Source organism: Coregonus clupeaformis, chromosome 16, assembly GCF_020615455.1.
Source record: "Coregonus clupeaformis isolate EN_2021a chromosome 16, ASM2061545v1, whole genome shotgun sequence".
In the NCBI taxonomy this organism is placed as follows: Eukaryota; Metazoa; Chordata; class Actinopteri; order Salmoniformes; family Salmonidae; genus Coregonus; species Coregonus clupeaformis.
Genome location: NC_059207.1, coordinates 3825490 through 3846382, shown reverse-complemented (window position 1 = coordinate 3846382; position 20893 = coordinate 3825490). Strand labels below are relative to the sequence as shown.

General features: G+C 44.8%; 1 protein-coding gene across 2 annotated transcripts in view; it reads left to right on the top strand.

Annotated features, from left to right (window-relative positions):
* The window catches only part of LOC121572161 (neuroligin-2), a 129268-nt gene that overhangs the window by 23018 nt on the left and 85357 nt on the right, over positions 1-20893 (top strand). The window lies entirely within an intron of this gene.

Sequence of the window (20893 nt, the reverse complement as noted above, 5' to 3'; positions counted from 1 at the left end):
TAAGGCAATAAATAGGCTATAGTGCAAAATATTTACAATTTAGTATTAACACTGGAGTGATAGATGTGCAGAAGATGATGTGCAAATAGAGATACTCGGGTGCAAATGAGCAAAATAAATAACAATATGGGGATGAGGTAGTTGGGTGGGCTAATTACAAATGGGCTGTGTACAGGTGCAATTAAAGAGCAGTAGTCAAATAACAGTAGCAAGGCTATATACAGGGGGTACTGGTACAGAGTCAATGTGCGGGGGCACAGGTTAGTCGAGGTAATTGAGGTAATATGTGCATGTAGGTAGAGTTAAAGTGACTATGCATAGATAATAAACAGAGAGTAGCAGCAGCGTAAAAGAGGTGGTGGGTGGGTGGGGGGGAATGCAAATAGTCTGGGTAGCCATTTGATTAGATGTTTAGGAGTCTTATGGCTTGGGGTTAGAAGCTGTTAAGAAGCCTTTTGGACCTAGACCTGACGCTCCGGTACCGCTTGCCGTGCGGTAGCAGAGAGAACAGTCTATGACTAGGGTGGCTGGAGTCTTTGACTATTTTTAGGGCCTTCCTCTGACACCGCCTGGTATAGAGGTCCTGGATGGCAGGAAGCTTGGCCCCTGTGATGTACTGGGCTGTACGCACTACCCTCTGTAGTGCCTTGTGGTCGGAGGCCGAGCAGTTGCCATACCAGGCAGTGATACAACCAGTCAGGATGCTCTCGATGGTGCAGCTGTAGAACTTTTTGAGGATCTGAGGACCCATGCCAAATCTTTTCAGTCTCCTGAGGGGGAATAGGCTTTGTCGTGCCCTCTTCACGACTGTCTTGGTGTGTTTGGACCATGATAGTTTGTTGGTGATGTGGACACCAAGGAACTTGAAGCTCTCAACCTGCTCCACTACAGCCCCGTCGATGAGAATGGGGGCGTGCTCGGTCCTCTTTTTCCTGTAGTCCACAATCATCTCCTTTTGTCTTGATCACGTTGAGGGAGAGGTTGTTATCCTGGCACCACACGGCCAGGTCTCTGACCTCCTCCCTATAGGCTGTCTCATCGTCAGGCCTACTACTGTTGTGTCATCGGCAAACTTAATGATGGTGTTGGAGTCGTGCCTGGCCATGCAGTCATGGGTGAACAGGGAGTACAGGAGCGGACTGAGCACGCACCCCTGAGGGGCCCCTTAAGAAGTGAGTATGTGCAATGCCCACTGACAAAAAGTGGGTATACAGTGTATACCTGCGTATAACCTCCACTACACCACTGCCCGACATATTGAAGTGAAAATGTGTGCAATCACATTGCATCATTTAACGCATAACACAGGACAAATGTGACCCAAAAACACAACAAATGTCCCTTGACAAACAAGCTGTTATTATTACCAAGTAGGCAGCGCTAGTGCGCAACTACACAACCACTTAACAACAACACCGCTGACAAAACAGGCCGACTGTCCAAGTCCTACTCTGACAGTAAACAAACAATGAAATACACAACATGTCTATCACCTACATATTGAGAGAGAGTGCAAGAGAGAGATTGTACAACAGCAGACAAGTGAAAAATCTGAAAAATGATACTGTCACAAAATACAGATAATGGATGACGTGTTCAGTCCGACTGTCCAACCTCATGAAATAATCAATATATTATCAGATCAGATCGACCACTCCCACTCAAAGGAGCCATCCACAATACAGGCACAACAGGTGGATTCAGGACCATTGTCAGCGCATCGGCAGGACACCAGCTCGGCTCTGGATTTGAATATGCGTAAACAGCTTATTGCACTATTGCATAAAGACGCAAGGAAGAATAGAAAGCCCTGAACATGGTTTCATTCATTCATTCAAATTGTGCCCAAAAGTGCAAATTTTTTCCATATGAAAACATCTTGAACAGTACGGCAGGTATGAAATGAATAGCTCACTTTGAATAAGCAAACGCTACTCCAGGCATTCAGCCATGAAAACATGAAATCATCATACAACGGGTATGAATACAATAGCTCACTTTGAATCTAACACATATAGGCCTGGCCTACCAAGGCAGGCATGAAAACATTAGGTTAAATCGTAAATAAGGCTTACCTTTCTTTCGTGTTTCACGTTGTACAGCACAAGGCGTAGACACCTAGGCTTGGTGTTGAAGATGGAGATTATTTGATCATAATCCGAAGAGTTCCCGTTCAAAGGACAACAGGGTTAAATTGTTGATATGTGCAGTCAGCATGCAAGATCTGATGGATGTTTTGATGCGGCCTGTAGTGGAGAATAGTCTCTCAACACTACATTAAGTCATAGGAAGGGTGGGGATGGCCCTTAGTAGTCTATTGATGTTATGGAAAATGTCAGGGCTGCAGCTGTCCAAAACTTTAATAAGGGATAGGAATTCCTGACCTCCCCCCATTTTCCGACGCCGTTGCTGAATAAACACAGTTAATGCTGGATTTATTAGTCTAGCGTTTTTGGGCAGCTGCTCTAGATGATTTTGAATTTTTGTATCATATTTGGATATTAATTAAAAACATTCAAAAAATTCACTCTCCCTATGTCCACATAATGCTATGACCTGTTTAGCGCATAGCATAACAATATTCAGAACCACTGACGTGATCACGATTCCTCTCTACAAATGAATAGTCCATGGACTCGTGGTTAAGTTGATTTAAAACATTACCTCGGCTTTGATTGCGATGGCTTGCACTTTAGCCTTAACATTTATTCAGTGCAAAAGAGTGGGGTTTGCTTGCCTGGTGTTTGAAGCAAGCCTCGCCAAGGTGCTTCCAATCCTTATGTCCGTCTCTAACAAATGAGCCTTCCATAGTGGCCTTGGGAAAATGTCTACACATTTTACAGAAAACAGCGTCCCTTGATCGAACTGTATTCCAGCCAATAAAACTGTCCATACCACTTCCATGAGAAACACCAGGATTTTCCATTGATCACTGTAGTGGGGAACACTCACATTTTTGGTTGTGTGGGTGATTCGTCAACTGCAGGCAAATCCGCAGGTGGATTCTGACTTGTGATGACATGCACACCGTGACGAGGCGGAGCTGGGCGATGGTGAGCTAGCAGGGCTGTGTAAGTCGAAGCAGTAGCCATGCTAACCTCCTCATGGCCTGACATGCTAACATGCTAGCCTCTTCAGGGGCTGACGACGACTCTGGCAGATTGGGCTCGGCCGATGGAGGTAGTGGAGCAGGTGTTGTCTTCATCCTCCATCTGTGGCTTTTTGGTTTGCTGGGAAAACATTACTGCTACATTTTGTTATTACATTACCTGGAACCCTAATGAGAACGTTTGGGGAATGTTTTGTGGTGGTTGTTACAGATGTTGCGCACAATATTTTAGTGAATGTTAGGAGAACATTCCAAGGATATTTCATAAAAAATAAAAGATCATCCTAATGTTAGATAAAACCCTAAGGAGAACTGTGTTTGAATGACTGGAGATTAGGATCGGTGTGGATGCACACACGCAAACACACACACACACACACACAGACACATACCCTGTGATGGCCTGTCAGTGGTGGGCTGATCCTTGAACCAACTGACTGCTGTGAGATCAGAGTAGACCCTGCTTGGGAGATACACACATACACACACACCCTTCGTGACTGCTGAAAGGAGATCAGCCCTGGGAAACACAGCAGGGGAGACCAGCACTGAGGGGGGTGAGGGGGGTGTCTGTGTGTGTGTGTGTGTGTGTGTGTGTGTGTGTGTGCGCGCGAAAGCAGTGAAAATTATATTGTATGTTAACAGAAGAATATTTGGAGAATGAAGACAAACTTATGTGTGTTGTTGTTGTTGTTGTCTAGTGGTAACAGTAGGGATCATGGGAGTTGAAGTCTTCCTGCCTCTGTTTTGTAGTCTGTCTGCCTGTCTGCCCCAACAGAACAGATGTGTGTGTGTGCAGATGATCATGTACCTGGCGCCGACGAGGATGGCGGCCTCGCGACTAGCTCTTAGGAAACTTTGCGGTATTATTTTGTACATTATTAGCTCAGAAAGTGTTTTGTATCATTACATACAGCCGGGAAAAATTATTGGATATCAGAGCGGCGGTAACTCACCAGCATTATGACCAGGAATACGACTTTCCCGAAGCAGATCCTTTGTTTGCTCTCCCCAGGGCAATTTAACTGATTCCAGCGGCTGACCCAAAACATCGCCGGCGGAGGAGAGGCACTCGGAGCGGCCTGCTGGTTCGACTTAGGAGGCGCGCACACCACCCACCGCTTCCAAGTATATTACTCACTAATGTTTAGTCTCTGGTTAACAAGCTCGACGAGCTCCGGGCAAGGATTTCTTTCCAGAGAGACATCAAGGCCTGTAACATACTTTGTTTCACGGAAACATGGCTCTCTGGGGATATTCTGTCGAAATCAGTCCAGCCAGATGGGTTCTCAGTTCATCGTGCAGACAGGAATAAATATCTCATGATTAACAACTCATGGTGTAATTGTAGTAACATACAGAAACTCAAGTGCTTTTGTTCACGCGACCTAGAATACCTCACAATCAAATGCCGACCGTATTATCTCCCAAGAGAATTTTCTTTGGTTACAGTCATGGCCGTTTATATCCACTCTCAAGCCGATACCACGACGGCCCTCAAAGAACTTCACTGGACTTTATGCAAACTGGAAACCACATATCCTGAGGCTGCATTTATTGTAGCTGGGGATTTTAACAAAGCAAATTTGAGGACTAGGCTGCCGAAGTTCTATCAACATATCGACTGTTGTACTTGCGCTGCTAAAATCCTCGATCATTGCTATTCGAACTTCCGGGATGGCCCTCCCCCGCCCTCCTTTTGGCAAATCTGACCACGACTCCATTTTGCTCCTGCCTTCCTATAGGCAGAAACTCAAATAGGAAGTACCCATGCTAAGGACTATACAACGCTGGTCTGACCAATCAGAATCCACACTTCAAGATTGTTTTGATCACGCGGACTAGGATATGTTCCGGGTAGCTTGCCGACACCGACGTCTCACTTCCAGACAAGCTAAACACCTTCGCCCGCTTTGAGGGTAACACAGTGCCACCGACAAGGCCCACTACCAAGGACTGTGGCCTCTCCTTCGCAGTGGCCGACGTGAGTAAGACATTTAAGCATGTTAACCCCCGCAAGGCTGCTGGCCCAGACGGCATCCCTAGCCGCGTCCTCAGAGCATGCGCAGACCAGCTGGCTGGTGTGTTTACGGACATATTCAATCTCTCCCTTTCCCAGTCTGCTGTTCCTACATGCTTCAAGATGGCCACCATTGTTCCTGTACCCAAGAAAGCAAGGGTAACTGAACTAAATGATTATCCCCCTGTAGCACTCACCTCTGTCATCATGAAGTGCTTTGAGAGACTAGTTAAGGATCATATCACCTCTGCCTTACCTGTCACCCTAGACCCACTTCAATTTGCTTACCACCACAATAGATCCACAGACGATGCAATTGCCATCACACTGCACACTGCCCTATCCCATCTGGACAAGAGGAATACCTATATACAGTGGGGGAAAAAAGTATTTAGTCAGCCACCAATTGTGCAAGTTCTCCCACTTAAAAAGATGAGAGAGGCCTGTAATTTTCATCATAGGTACACGTCAACTATGACAGACAAAATGAGAAAAAAAATTCCTGAAAATCACATTGTAGGATTTTAAAAAATGAATTTATTTGCAAATTATGGTGGAAAATAAGTATTTGGTCAATAACAAAAGTTTCTCAATACTTTGTTATATACCCTTTGTTGGCAATGACACAGGTCAAATGTTTTCTGTAAGTCTTCACAAGGTTTTCACACACTGTTGCTGGTATTTTGGCCCATTCCTCCATGCAGATCTCCTCTAGAGCAGTGATGTTTTGGGGCTGTCGCTGGGCAACACAGACTTTCAACTCCCTCCAAAGATTTTCTATGGGGTTGAGATCTGGAGACTGGCTATGCCACTCCAGGACCTTGAAATGCTTCTTACGAAGCCACTCCTTCGTTGCCCGGGCGGTGTGTTTGGGATCATTGTCATGCTGAAAGACCCAGCCATGTTTCATCTTCAATGCCCTTGCTGATGGAAGGAGGTTTTCACTCAAAATCTCACGATACATGGCCCCATTCATTCTTTCCTTTACACGGATCAGTCGTCCTGGTCCCTTTGCAGAAAAACAGCCCCAAAGCATGATGTTTCCACCCCCATGATTCACAGTAGGTATGGTGTTCTTTGGATGCAACTCAGTATTCTCCAAACACGACGAGTTGAGTTTTTACCAAAATGTTATATTTTGGTTTCATCTGACCATATGACATTCTCCCAATCCTCTTCTGGATCATCCAAATGCACTCTAGCAAACTTCACGGGCCTGGACATGTACTGGCTTAAGCAGGGGGACACGTCTGGCACTGCAGGATTTGAGTCCCTGGCGGCGTAGTGTGTTACTGATGGTAGGCTTTGTTACTTTGGTCCCAGCTCTCTGCAGGTCATTCACTAGGTCCCCCTGTGTGGTTCTGGGATTTTTGCTCACCGTTCTTGTGATCATTTTGACCCCCACGGGGGTGAGATCTTGCGTGGAGCCGAGATCGAGGGAGATTATCAGTGGTCTTGTATGTCTTCCATTTCCTAATAATTGCTCCCACAGTTGATTTCTTCAAACCAAGCTGCTTACCTATTGCATATTCAGTCTTCCCAGCCTGGTGCAGGTCTACAATTTTGTTTCTGGTGTCCTTTGACAGCTCTTTGGTCTTGGCCATAGTGGAGTTTGGAGTGTGACTGTTTGAGGTTGTGGACAGGTGTCTTTTATACTGATAACAAGTTCAAACAGGTGCCGTTAATACAGGTAACGAGTGGAGGACAGAGGAGCCTCTTAAAGAAGAAGTTACAGGTCTGTGAGAGCCAGAAATCTTGCTTGTTTGTAGGTGACCAAATACTTATTTTCCACCATCATTTGCAAATAAATTCATAAAAAATCCTACAATGTGATTTTCTGGAGAAAAAAAATATCAATTTGTCTGTCATAGTTTACGTGTACCTATGATGAACATTACAGGCCTCTCTCATCTTTTTAAGTGGGAGAACTTGCACAATTGGTGGCTGACTAAATACTTTTTTCCCCCACTGTAAGAATGCTGTTCATTGACTGTAGCTCAGCATTCAACACCATAGTACCTTCCAAGCTCATCATTAAGCTCGAGGCCCTGGGTCTGAACCCCGCCCTGTGCAACTGGGTCCTGGACTTCCTGACGGGCCGCCCCCAGGTGGTGAAGGTAGGAAACAACATCTCCACTTCGCTGCTCCTCAACACTGGGGCCCCACAAGGGTGCGTGCTCAGCCCCCTCCTGTACTCCCTGTTCACCCATAACTGCGTGGCCAAGCACGCCTCCATCTCAATCACCAAGTTTGCAGACGACACAACAGTAGTAGGCTTGATTACCAACAATGACGAGACCGCTTACATGGAGGAGGTGAGGGCTCTGGGAGTGTGGTGCCAGGAAAATAACCTCTCACTCAACGTCAACAAAACAAAACAAAGGAGATGATCGTGGACTTCAGGAAACAGCAGAGGGTGCACCCCCCTAACCACATCGACGGACCGCAGTGGAGAAGGTGGAAAGCTTCACGTTCCTTGGTATACACATCACTGACAAACTGAAATGGTCCACCCACGCAGACATTGTGGTGAAGAAACTTTTACAGATGCACAATTGAGAGCATCCTGTCGGGCTGTATCACCGCCTGGTACGGCAACTGCACCACCCGCAACCGCAGGGCTCCTCCAGAGGGTGGTGCGGTCTGCCTACCCGCCCCCAAGACACATACAGCACCCGATGCCACAGGAAGGCCAAAAAGATCATCAAGGACATCAACCACCCGAGCCACTGCCTGTTCACCCCGCTATCATCCAGAAGACGAGGTCAGTACAGGAGCATCAAAGCTGGGACCGAGAGAATGAAAAACAGCTTCTACCTCAAGGCCATCAGACTGTTAAATAGCCATCACTAGCACATTAGAGGCTGCTGCTGCCTATTGAAATCACTGGCCACTTTAAGAAATGGAACACTAGTCACTTTAATAATGTTTATATATCTTGCACTACTCATCTCATATGTATATACTGTATTCTATTCTATAATATTCTACTGTATCTTAGTCCATGCCGCTCTGTCATTGCTTGTCCATATATGTATATATTCTTAAATTCCATTCCTTACTAGTTTTGTGTGTATTGGATATATGCTATTACTTTGTGTGTATTGGGTTAGATATTACTGCACTGTCGGAGCTAGAAGCACAAACATTTCGCTACACCCGCAATAACATCTGCTAAACACATGTATGTGACAAATAAAATTTGATTTGAAAATGACATGCACTATTCAGCTCTGGGTTTAGACAAAAAAACAGCAACAACAACAACAGGACATTACTACTCAGCCTAGTAGTAATTCTGACTTGTTTTCTGGCGTGATCAGCAGCCTAGATGGTGATCTTTCAGTGACAGGCCTCTCTGAGTTTCAGCCTAGTTTAGGCTACTTCAAGACACAACGAAGGATTACTTGGAAATGGTGGGAAAGAGAAAGAGTGAAAAGAGAGAGAAAGCACAAAACCCTGCCCCCCTCCAACAAAGACCATCCTATATCAACTGCTTCATAACAGCTCCAAAAACAAGTGCACTCTTCTCTTTCTCTCCTGCTTTCTCTTTCCTTCTCTCTTTCTGTCTGCCTTCAGCCCTCCATCGCTCCCTCCTTTCCCTCCACTCTTTCTCTCTGATCTCTATTTTCTTCGTGCTGGTCCCCCTCTCTCTCGCTCTCTTGATCTCTCTGTTCGTTGTCTGGCCTCTTGTAGCTGAGGCTTTATTTGCTCCCTGTCTATCAAGTCTCCCACCGGATGCCATTGTGTTTTATCCACTTGTCTTTGTTACAATTTCTGTTCCTGTTTCTCTCTCGCTCTCTCTATTTCTATCCTACCCTCCATTCCTACGCCACCCTCTCCCTCTCCTCCACCTCCTCCTCCCTTTAGCGCTCAGAGAATTCCCCTTTCTCCTACTCTTTTCATATTTCTATTGCTGTCACTCCTCTCCTCTCCCTCTTTCTCCTCCCCATCGCCTCAGCTCTTCTTCTTCTTCTTCTTCTTCTTCTTCTTCTTCTTCTTCTTCTTCTTCTTCTTCTTCTTCTTCTTCTTCTTCAGAAATAGCATTTGGATGAGGCCGATCTTTGTTTTTCCTCTTTAAAAAACGGATCAATTACAGAAATGGAGTAGAGGGGAAGCTAAGACACACACAGCGTCTCATTGTATACTGATCCAGAACACCACACACACACTGTTGTCCTCCTTTTCCAACACCCCCTCTTCTCCCCACATAAAAGCCCAATTTCTCTTCGGTTAACCCCGCCATCACATAGAAGCCAAATTCCTCTTCGGTTAACCCTGCCATCACCTAAAAGCCCAATTGCTCTTCGGTTAACCCTGCCATCACCTAAAAGCCTAATTGCTCTTCGGTTAACCCTGCCATCACATAAAATCCCAATTGCTCTTCGGTTAACCCCGCCATCACCTAAAAGCCCAATTGCTCTTCGGTTAACCCAGCCATCACATAAAAGCCCAATTCCTCTTCGGTTAACCCTGCCATCACCTAAAAGCCCAATTGCTCTTCGGTTAACCCTGCCATCACCTACAAGCCCAATTGCTCTTCGGTTAACCCGGCCATCAAATAAAAGCCCAATTCCTCTTCGGTTAACCCTGCCATCACCTAAAAGCCCAATTAGTCTTCGGTTAACCCTGCCATCACATAAAAGCCCAATTGCTCTTCGGTTAACCCAGCCATCACATAAAAGCCCAATTCCTCTTCGGTTAACCCTGCCATCACCTAAAAGCCCAATTGCTCTTCGGTTAACCCTGCCATCACCTACAAGCCCAATTGCTCTTCGCGGTTAACCCGACCATCAAATAAAAGCCCAATTCCTCTTCGGTTAACCCTGCCATCACCTAAAAGCCCAATTAGTCTTCGGTTAACCCTGCCATTACATAAAAGCCCAATTGCTCTTCGGTTAACCCCCGCCATCACCTAAAATCCCAATTGCTCTTCAGTTAACCCGGCCATCACCTAAAAGCCCAATTGTTCTTCGGTTAACCCTGCCATCACATAAAATACCAATTCCTCTTCGGTTAACCCTGCCATCACATAAAAGCCCAATTAGTCTTCGGTTAACCCTGCCATCACCTAAAAGCCCAATTAGTCTTCGGTTAACCCTGCCATCACCTAAAAGCCCAATTCCTCTTCGGTTAACCCTGCCATCACCTAAAAGACCAATTAGTCTTCAGGTTAACCCTGCCATCACATAAAAGCCCAATTGCTCTTCGGTTAACCTCTGCCATCACATAAAAGCCCAATTCCTCTTCGGTTAACCCTGCCATCACCTAAAAGCCCAATTAGTCTTCAGGTTAACCCTGCCATCACATAAAAGCCCAATTCCTCTTCGGTTAACCCTGCCATCACCTAAAAGCCCAATTCCTCTTCGGTTAACCCTGCCATCACCTAAAAGCCCAATTGCTCTTCGGTTAACCCCCCGCCATCACATAAAAGCCCAATTCCTCTTCGGTTAACCCTGCCATCACCTAAAAGCCCAATTGCTCTTCGGTTAACCCTGCCATCACCTAAAAGCCCAATTGCTCTTCGGTTAACCCTGCCATCACCTAAAAGCCCAATTAGTCTTCGGTTAAACCTGCCATCACATAAAAGCCCAATTGCTCTTCGGTTAACCTCCACCATCACCTAAAAGCCCAATTGCTCTTCGGTTAACCCTGCCATCACCTACAAGCCCAATTGCTCTTCGGTTAACCCTGCCATTACATAAAAGCCCAATTCCTCTTCGGTTAACCCTGCCAATTCCTAAAAGCCCAATTGCTCTTCGGTTAACCCTGCCATCACCTAAAAGCCCAATTGCTCTTCGGTTAACCCGGCCATCACATAAAAGCCCAAATCCTCTTTGGTTAACCTTGCCATCACCTAAAAGCCCAATTAGTCTTCAGTTAACCCTGCCATCACATAAAAGCCCAATTGCTCTTCGGTTAACCCCCCGCCATCACCTAAAATCCCAATTGCGCTTCGGTTAACCCCTGCCATCACCTAAAAGCTCAATTGCTCTTCGGTTAACCCCTGCCATCACCTAAAAGCCCAATTGCTCTTCGGTTAACCCTGCCATCACATAAATACCCAATTCCTCTTCGGTTAACCTCCACCATCACCTAAAAGCCCAATTCCTCTTCGGTTAACCCTGCCATCACCTAAAAGCCCAATTAGTCTTCGGTTAACCCTGCCATCACCTAAAAGCCCAGTTAGTCTTCGGTTAACCCCTGCCATCACATAAAATCCCAATTAGTCTTCGGTTAACCCTGCCATCACCTAAAAGGCAAATTACTCTTCGGTTAACCCTGCCATCACCTAAAAGTCCAATTAGTCTTCGGTTAACCCTGCCATCACCTAAAAGTCAAATTGCTCTTCGGTTAACCCTGCCATCACCTAAAAGACCAATTGCTCTACGGTTAACCCTGCCATCACCCCTTCTCTTCTTCCCCCCACACTTTTCTTCTTATGCACTGATTCCATCACATATCTTCTGAAATGGTGGTGACGTAAATAACAGCTAGCTACCTCCACAACTTAGCCAGTGTGTGTGTGTGTGTGTTTGTGTGTTTGTGTGTCTCTCACAGGGTTTATTCACAGTTCTGCCTCCCCTCCCTCTCTCTGTCCTTATCTGACCCTCATTAAAAACCCACAGTTCTGCCCCCCCACCCACACACACACAAACAACTACACACACACACACACACACACACACACACAACCCTCACACATAGCCCCCTTCCCTCTACCCCTTTGGCCGTAACTATCCTTCCTTCAACGGCAGAACCCTTCACGCTGTGTTTGGATGTAATGGAAGCTGAATGGCAGACCTCTGAGATAAAGCTACTGCCCTTAATAAAGAGCCTCTTCTCTCAAATCCTATAGACGGAACGGAGAAAAGGTAGCGGATCGCTAGCTACTCTGGAGAGGGTTTTCACCCTGTTCTCTACTAAAACAACACAGCCAGTCTGATGGATCTACTCCTATTGCTAACAAATAGCTCCATGCACACAGCTCTGATGTTTACAGCTTCAGCCTAGTATATGGCTGCTAGGTTGTGGTGATGGTAGAGGAGGAGAGACACAGAGACTATCTTTTATGTACAGACAGCACCGCCAGAAACAGTTTTAACTGAAATGCTGTGTATGGTATACGTAAGGGATAATCAACGAGGGGCTATGCGTTCTATGGAAAATAATGAATGACGTGGAAGGTGTGTTAGCGCAGAGTGGAACTGACCTTCCATGGAGTTGCATTATTTTCCAGAGAATGCATAGAGCCCCGAGTTGATTATCCCTTTTATATCATGGCTATAATTTAACACATTAGAAATGTGTTCATTTGCAGGTAGAAATGGGTTCAACATCTACTGAAGTAGCTAGCAAGTTTACTAGATAGCTACAGTAGCTGCCGTGGTAACCAAACCGACTTGCTAGTTTAGCTAACCAAACCATCAGATCTGGCTTGCTATTATGAAAATCGAATTCAACAATACCAATACTGTTTTCAGTTCGACTTTGCTTTCAAAAGCAGCTCAAACAAAACATGTAAAAATGAATTATAGCCATTGAATTCTACCATACAAATATACTGTGCATTATAGGGAAATAATGCATGCTCTAGAATGCCCTTCAAGGCAATCAGAAAGGAGTATTCAACAATGCCATGGTATAATTAAGCAATAAGGCCCGCGGAGATGTGGTATACTGTATGGCCAATATACAGTACTACGGCTGTTCTTAGGCGCGACGCAACGCCGTGGTATATTGGCCATATACAGTGAGGGAAAAAAGTATTTGATCCGCTGCTGATTTTGTACGTTTGCCCACTGACAAAGACATGATCAGTCTATAATTTTAATGGTAGGTTTATTTGAACAGTGACAGACAGAATAACAACAAAAAAATCCAGAAAAACGCATGTCAAAAATGTTATAAATTGATTTGCATTTTAATGAGGGAAATAAGTATTTGACCCCTCTGCAAAACATGACTTAGTACTTGGTGGCAAAACCCTTGTTGGCAATCACAGAGGTCAGACGTTTCTTGTAGTTGGCCACCAGGTTTGCACACATCTCAGGAGGGATTTTTTTCCACTCCTCTTTGCAGATCTTCTCAAAGTCATTAAGGTTTCAAGGCTGACGTTTGGCAACTTGAACCTTCAGCTCCCTCCACAGATTTTCTATGGGATTAAGGTCTGGAGACTGGCTAGGTCACTCCAGGACCTTAATGTGCTTCTTCTTGAGCCACTCCTTTGTTGCCTTGGCCGTGTGTTTTGGGTCATTGTCATGCTGGAATACCCATCTACGACCCATTTTCGTCCACGACCCATTTTCGTTCTCACCCAAGATTTGACGGTACATGGCCCCGTACATCGTCCCTTTGATGCGGTGAATTTGTCCTGTCCCCTTGGCAGAAAAACACCCCCAAAGCATAATGTTTCCACCTCCATGTTTGACAGTGGGGATGGTGTTCTTGGGGTCATAGGCAGCATTCCTCCTCCTCCAAACACGGCGAGTTGAGTTGATGCCAAAGAGCTCCATTTTGGTCTCATCTGACCACAACACTTTCACCCAGTTCTCCTCTAAATCATTCAGAACTTCAGACGGGCCTGTATATGTGCTTTCTTGAGCAGGGGGACCTTGCGGGCGCTGCAGGATTTCAGTCCTTCACGGCGTAGTGTGTTACCAATTGTTTTCTTGGTGACTATGGTCCCAGCTGCCTTGAGATCATTGACAATATCCTCCTGTGTAGTTCTGGGCTGATTCCTCACCGTTCTCATGATCATTGCAACTCCATGAGGTGAGATCTTGCATGGAGCCCCAGGCCGAAGGAGATTGACAGTTCTTTTGTGTTTCTTCCATTTGCGAATAATCGCACCAACTGTTGTCACCTTCTAACCAAGCTGCTTGGCGATGGTCTTGTAGCCCATTCCAGCCTTGTGTAGGTCTACAATCTTGTCCCTGACATCCTTGGAGAGCTCTTTGATCTTGGCCATGGTGGATAGTTTGGAATCTGATTGATTGATTGCTTCTGTGGACAGGTGTCTTTTATACAGGTAACAAACTGAGATTAGGAGCACTCCCTTTAAGAGTGTGCTCCTAATCTCAGCTCGTTACCTGTATAAAAGACACCTGGGTGCCAGAAATCTTTCTGATTGAGAGGGGGTCAAATACTTATTTCCCTCATTAAAATGCAAATCAATCTATAACATTTTTGACATGCGTTTTTCTGGATTTTGTTGTTGTTATTCTGTCTCTCACTGTCAAATAAACCTACCATTAAAATTATAGACTGATCATTTCTTTGTCAGTGGGCAAACGTACAAAATCAGCAGGATATCAAATACTTTTTTCCCTCACTGTAACACAAACCTCTGAGGTGCCTTATTGCTATTATAAACTGATTACCAACGTAATTAGAGCAGTACAAATAAATGTTTTGTCATACCCATGGTATACAGTCTGATATACCACGGTTGTCAGCCAATCAGCATTCAGAGCTCGAACCACCCAGTTTATAAATACAGATATAGAGATCTAACTGACATGCTGTGTATGGTATACAGTACAGATATACAGATCTAACTGACATGCTGTGTATGGTATACAGTACAGATATACAGATCTAACTGACATGCTGTGTATGGTATACAGTACAGATATACAGATCTAACTGACATGCTGTGTATGGTATACAGTACAGATATACAGATCTAACTGACATGCTGTGTATGGTATACAGTACAGATATACAGATCTAACTGACATGCTGTGTATGGTATACAGTACAGATATACAGATCTAACTGACATGCTGTGTATGGTATACAGTACAGATATACAGATGGGAGCTAGTGTGGAGTTAATGTATGAAGGCAGCCAGGCGGGCAGACATACACACTCTCACGAATAGTAGGCACTGACACACTCTCGCCCTAGACACACACATACACACGCACACCTCATTACCCCATTCCTCTCCGGGTAGTGATCCGTAGAACCTTTGCTCTGATCCATAGTGTTTAATCAGAGAGAGGGAGCCTTGATGAGGCTGCGGTTTGATTGCTCTGTAGCCAGGCTCTGTCTCCACGCATCTCATCACTGCTCATTCATCACAATGCTGTCCGGAGGCTCCTTAGAGATAGGTCACACACACACACGCACATGCATGTGTGCACGAACACACACACACACGTCTATGGAGATAAGAGTCACGTACAACAGGTTGTGAAATAATGCAGAACAATATTCAACGAAAACAAAATAATTGCTTATTGAATTGAATGCACTCAACACTTGTCAACTTTATTTAAGTCAATGTTTATTTTTAAGTGCAAGGTTTCTACACTACAGTACTCGTTTGGTCACTCCAGTTGTCCTAGATACCTCCCCATAGCCCATCATTCCATCCAAATATACTTTTATTTCTGTGTATTATTTGAACTAGCTTTGAATTAGATAGACACGCTGTCACGTCTTTCCACCAATCATTTTACTTTGTCTATGCTTGGTATAATTTTATTTGTATGTTGCTCCCTTGAGAACCTTTCCAGTTATATACAGTACCTCCCCATATCCCACCAACCCAACAGCCTCCATCACCCATCTCCCCCAGTCATTCGTATACATAGACACCGGAGGTAAAACGGCATGAGGCCTACCGTATATTGGAAATGATATTGTTGAGAAAATATCATTCCTATCGTTTGTGTTGTTGTTTCATTCCAATTTGATTCAATATCATTTTAATTATCCGTCTGTGTGTGGAGAACCTGACACTCTCGTCTCTGTACACAGATTGGTGCTATCCAACTCCCATTATAAATACATACATATTTCTGTGTGATGCGAAGGAGTCAGGCGCAGGAGGGTAAATCACAGAATAACAGGCTTTATTCCGCAAATACAGAGTTACGCAGAAATGCGTCAAACACTCTAGTGCGCAGAACAGGCACACTGGAAAATAAATGGCACACAGGGAAATATCCCGGCGATACAAAATACACGGAGCTCCACCGAGCTTAGCTATCCTCCACAATAAAAAATCGCACACAAAGACAAGGGGGCAGGCGGAACACTTATACAGGTACTGATGGGGGGATATGAACCAGGTGTGTGTAAAAACAAGACAAAACAAATGGAATGATGAGATGAGGAGCGGCAGTGGCTAGAAGGCCAGTGACGACGAACGCCGAAGCCTGCCCGAACAAGGAGAGGTGGCAGCTTCGGAGGAAGTCATCACACTCTGCATGCATTGGATTCAATTGGATACTGTATTCCATGTGTACCCTAGCTCTCTGCAATACTCTCTAGTCTATACCCAAGTACCAATGTAGGATCTTAATTTGATCACTCTTTTGTTGCTGAAAATTTTACCGCACCGCAGGAAATGAAGATGAGCTTTGTGATTTACAAAAATTCACTGAAAACCCACACTAACACACGGTTATATTCAGTATTGCTCTTTTCATGTAGCCTACTTTTATTTTGCTGTAACAAAATAGGACAATTTTAGATCCTACATAAGTAGGTAGCATAGGAAAGATAAGGTCGGGAAGCTTTAGGTGAAGCTTTAGTTGAAGCATTGGTTAATAGAAATAGAATGATAATAGTAATTATATTTCTATGCTTGAAGCTGTGGTTGAAGCTTTGGTTTGGTCCATAACACAACCATAACCGTCATAACAACAGTCACTAACATTATGACTGTTTGTTTGGTGGTTGTAATTGGATGAGAATGAAGCACAGAGCAGATGAGATACGGAATAACAGGGAGTAGGATGAAATCGCCCCTAGACACTGATCTGAGGTCAGATTTGCATTTTGCAACGTTAATAGAAACAGTCATGACTGATGGGAGGGTAAACTGGTCCTAGATCAGTGTTAGGGAGTAGGATGGTGAAATTGCCCCTAGACACTGATCTAAGGTTAGATTTGCATTTCTCCTCCTAATAGAAACAGTCATGACTGGTGGAAGGGTAAACTGGTCCTAGATCAGTGCCTACAGTTATCTTTCTGATCCATCCGGAGGGGAGAATGGCGTGACTCATTGATTAGTGGTTAATGATGCCGTGGTGAGGGTGGGAGCGTTTGAGGATCGCTTTCTCTCAAACACACACACACCCCCCCTCCCAACACACACAGACACACACACCCGTTGGTTGATGAAGTGAAGTAAACGTTGGTTGGACGCGTCGTCGTGGCTGAACGCTAAACAGAAGTTTGGGGCTAATCATCCCTTGTCTTGGTTCTGCTTGAGAGGATCAGCCAGACACACTGAAGTCCTCAGGGCAACAGCTTCTCTCTCTCTCTTTTTCTCTGTCTCTTTCTATCTTTTCTCTCTCTTTCTGTCATTTTCCCTTTCTCTTTTTCCACTCTCTCTCTCTAATGCTCTGGTACAGTAGTTTACTGGAGGTTACAGTTACTGTAAGGCTTTAGGTACTGTAGGGCTTTAGGTACTGTAGGGCTTTAGGTATTGTAGGGCTTTAGGTACTGTAGGACCTTAGGTACTGTAGGGCTTTAGGTACTGTAGAGCTTTAGGTATTGTAGGGCTTTAGGTACTGTAGGACCTTAGGTACTGTAGGGCTTTAGGTACTGTAGGGCTTTAGGTACAGTAGGGATTTAGGTACTGTAGGGCCTTAGGTATTGTAGGGCTTTAGGTACTGTAGGGCTTTAGGTACTGTAGGGCTTTAGGTACTGTAGGGCTTTAGGTATTGTAGGGCTTTAAGTACTGTAGGACCTTAGGTACTGTAGGGCTTTAGGTACTGTAGGGCTTTAGGTACTGTAGGGCTTTAGGTACTGTAGGGCTTTAGGTATTGTAGGGCTTTAGGTATTGTAGGGCCATAGTTATTGTAGGGCTTTAGATACTGTAGGGCTTTAGGTACTGTATGGCTTTAGGTATTGTAAGGCTTTAGGTACTGTAGGGATATAGGTACTGTAGGGCTTTAGGTATTGTAGGGCTTTAGGTACTGTAGGGCTTTAGGTACTGTAGGCTTTAGGTATTGTAGGGCTTTAGGTACTGTAGGGCTTTAGGTACTGTATAGCTTTAGGTACTGTAGAGCTTTTGGTACTGTAGGGCTTAAGTAATGTAGGGCTTTAGGTATTGTAGGGCTTTAGGTATTGTAGGGCCATAGTTATTGTATAATAATAATATAATAATAATATGCCATTTAGCAGACACTTTTATCCAAAGCGACTTACAGTCATGCGTACATACATTTTTTTTTTTGTGTATGGGTGGTCCCGGGGATCGAACCCACTACCTTGGCGTTACAAGCACCGTGCTCTACCAGCTGAGCTACAGAGGACTTTAGGTACTGTAGGGCTTTAGGTACTGTAGGGCTGTAGGTACTGTCGGGCTTTAGGTATTGTAGGGCTTTAGGTACTGTAGAGCCTTAGGTACTGTAGGGCTTTAGGTACTGTAGGGCTTTAGGTACTGTAGGACTTTAGGTACTGTAGAGCTTTAGGTACTGTAGGGCTTTAGGTACTGTAGGACCTTAGGTACTGTAGGGCTTTAGGTACTGTTTAGGTACTGTATGGCTTTAGGTATTGTAGGGCTTTAGGTATTGTAGGGCCATAGTTATTGTAGGGCTTTAGGTACTGTATGGCTTTAGGTATTGTAAGGCTTTAGGTACTGTAGGGATTTAGGTACTGTAGGGCTTTAGGTATTGTAGGGCTTTAGGTACTGTAGGGCTTTAGGTATTTTAGGGCTTTAGGTACTGTAGGACTTTAGGTACTGTAGGGCCTTAGGTATTGTAGGGCTTTAGGTATTGTAGGGCTTTAGGTATTGTAGGGCCATAGTTATTGTAGGGCTTTAGGTACTGTAGGGCTTTAGGTATTGTAGGGCTTTAGGTACTGTAGGGCTTTAGGTACTGTAGGGCTTTAGGTACTGTAGGGCCTTAGGTACTGTAGAGCTTTTGGTACTGTAGGGCTTTAGGTATTGTAGGGCTTTAGGTACTGTAGGGCTTTAGGTATTGTAGGGCTTTAGGTACTGTAGGGCCTTAGGTACTGTAGGGCTTTAGGTACTGTAGGGCTTTAGGTACTGTAGGGCTTTAGGTACTGTCGGGCTTTAGGTATTGTAGGGCTTTAGGTATTGTAGGGCTGTAGGTACTGTATGGCTTTAGGTACTGTAGGGCTTTAGGTACTGTACGGCTTTAGGTACTGTAGGGCTTTAGGTACTGTAGGGCCTTAGGTATTGTAGGGCTTTAGGTACTGTAGGGCTTTAGGTATTGTAGGGCTGTAGGTACTGTAGGGCTTTAGGTATTGTAGGGCTTTAGGTATTGTAGGGCTTTAGGTACTGTAGGGCTTTAGGTATTGTAGGACTTTAGGTACTGTATAGCTTTAGGTACTGTAGTGCTTTAGGTATTGTAGGGCCATAGTTATTGTAGAGCTTTAGGTACTGTATAGCTTTAGGTATTGTAGGGCTTAAGTACTGTAGGGCTTTAGGTACTGTATAGCTTTAGGTACTGTAGGGCTTTAGGTACTGTAGGGCTTTAGGTACTGTATGGCTTTAGGTATTGTAAGGCTTTAGGTACTGTAGGGCTTTAGGTACTGTAGGGCTGTAGGTACTGTAGTGCTTTAGGTATTGTAGGGCCATAGTTATTGTAGGGCTTTAGGTACTGTATAGCTTTAGGTATTGTAGGGCTTAAGTACTGTAGGGCTTTAGGTACTGTATAGCTTTAGGTACTGTAGGGCTTTAGGTACTGTAGGGCTTTAGGTACTGTATGGCTTTAGGTATTGTAAGGCTTTAGGTACTGTAGGGCTTTAGGTACTGTCTGGATGTGTGTGTGTGTGTGTGTGTGTGTGTGTGTGTGTGTGTGTGTGTGTGTGTGTGTGTGTGTGTGTGTGTGTGTGTGTAATAGGATGTGCAGATGGTCATTGGTGGGTAATGAAATGAGTTTCAGGTGGAGACGTGGTAGAGGGGTGTCAAGGGGTTAGAGATGTGTGACTGCAATATGTCTCCATGGCAACAGTCAATGAGAGTTAGTTTGTGTGATGTAATGGCTGCTGTTCAAGCGAAGGGGAGAGAGAGAGAGAGAGAGAGGGATGGAGATGAGGAGGTAGGGGGGAGCGAGAGAGACAGAGAAGGGAGTGAGAGAGAGAGAAGGAAAGGATAAATCAAACTCTGTATTTGTCTGTGTTTGTGCATCAGTGTGTGTGTGTGAGGGTGTGTCAGTTTGTGTCTGTGTGCTGGGGTTTTAATCATTAGTTCAACCAGTTGCAAAACGGCACACTAAAACTAGAGTTTCTATTGGACAAATTCAGGTAGGTCCCTCCCGTTCTGTTCCGTTTGCTTGCGTTTAAGAAATGTTTTACAACAGGATCGGCGTAATGAATACGCCCCTGGTGTACTGTGGTTGTTATGTACATCTGTTGTTGAATCTACACTGTGTACAAAACATTGCCCCCCCCCTACCCTCAGAACAGCCTCAATTCATTGGGGCATGGACTCTACAAGGTGTCAAAAGCGTTCAAAAGGGATGCTGGCCCATGTTGACTCCAATGCTTTCCACAATTGTGTCAAATTGGCTGGATGTCCTTTGGGTGGTGGACCATTCTTGATACACACGGGAAACTGTTGAAAAACCCAGCAGCGTTGCAGTTCTTGACACAAACTGGTGCATCTGGCACCTACTACCATACCCCGTTCAAAGGCACTTAAATCTTTTGTCTTACCCGTTCACCCTCTGAATGCCACACATGCACAATCCATGTCTCAAGGCTTAAAATCCTTCTTTAACCTGTCTCCTCCCCTTCATCTACACTAACTTAAGTGGATTTAACAAGTGAC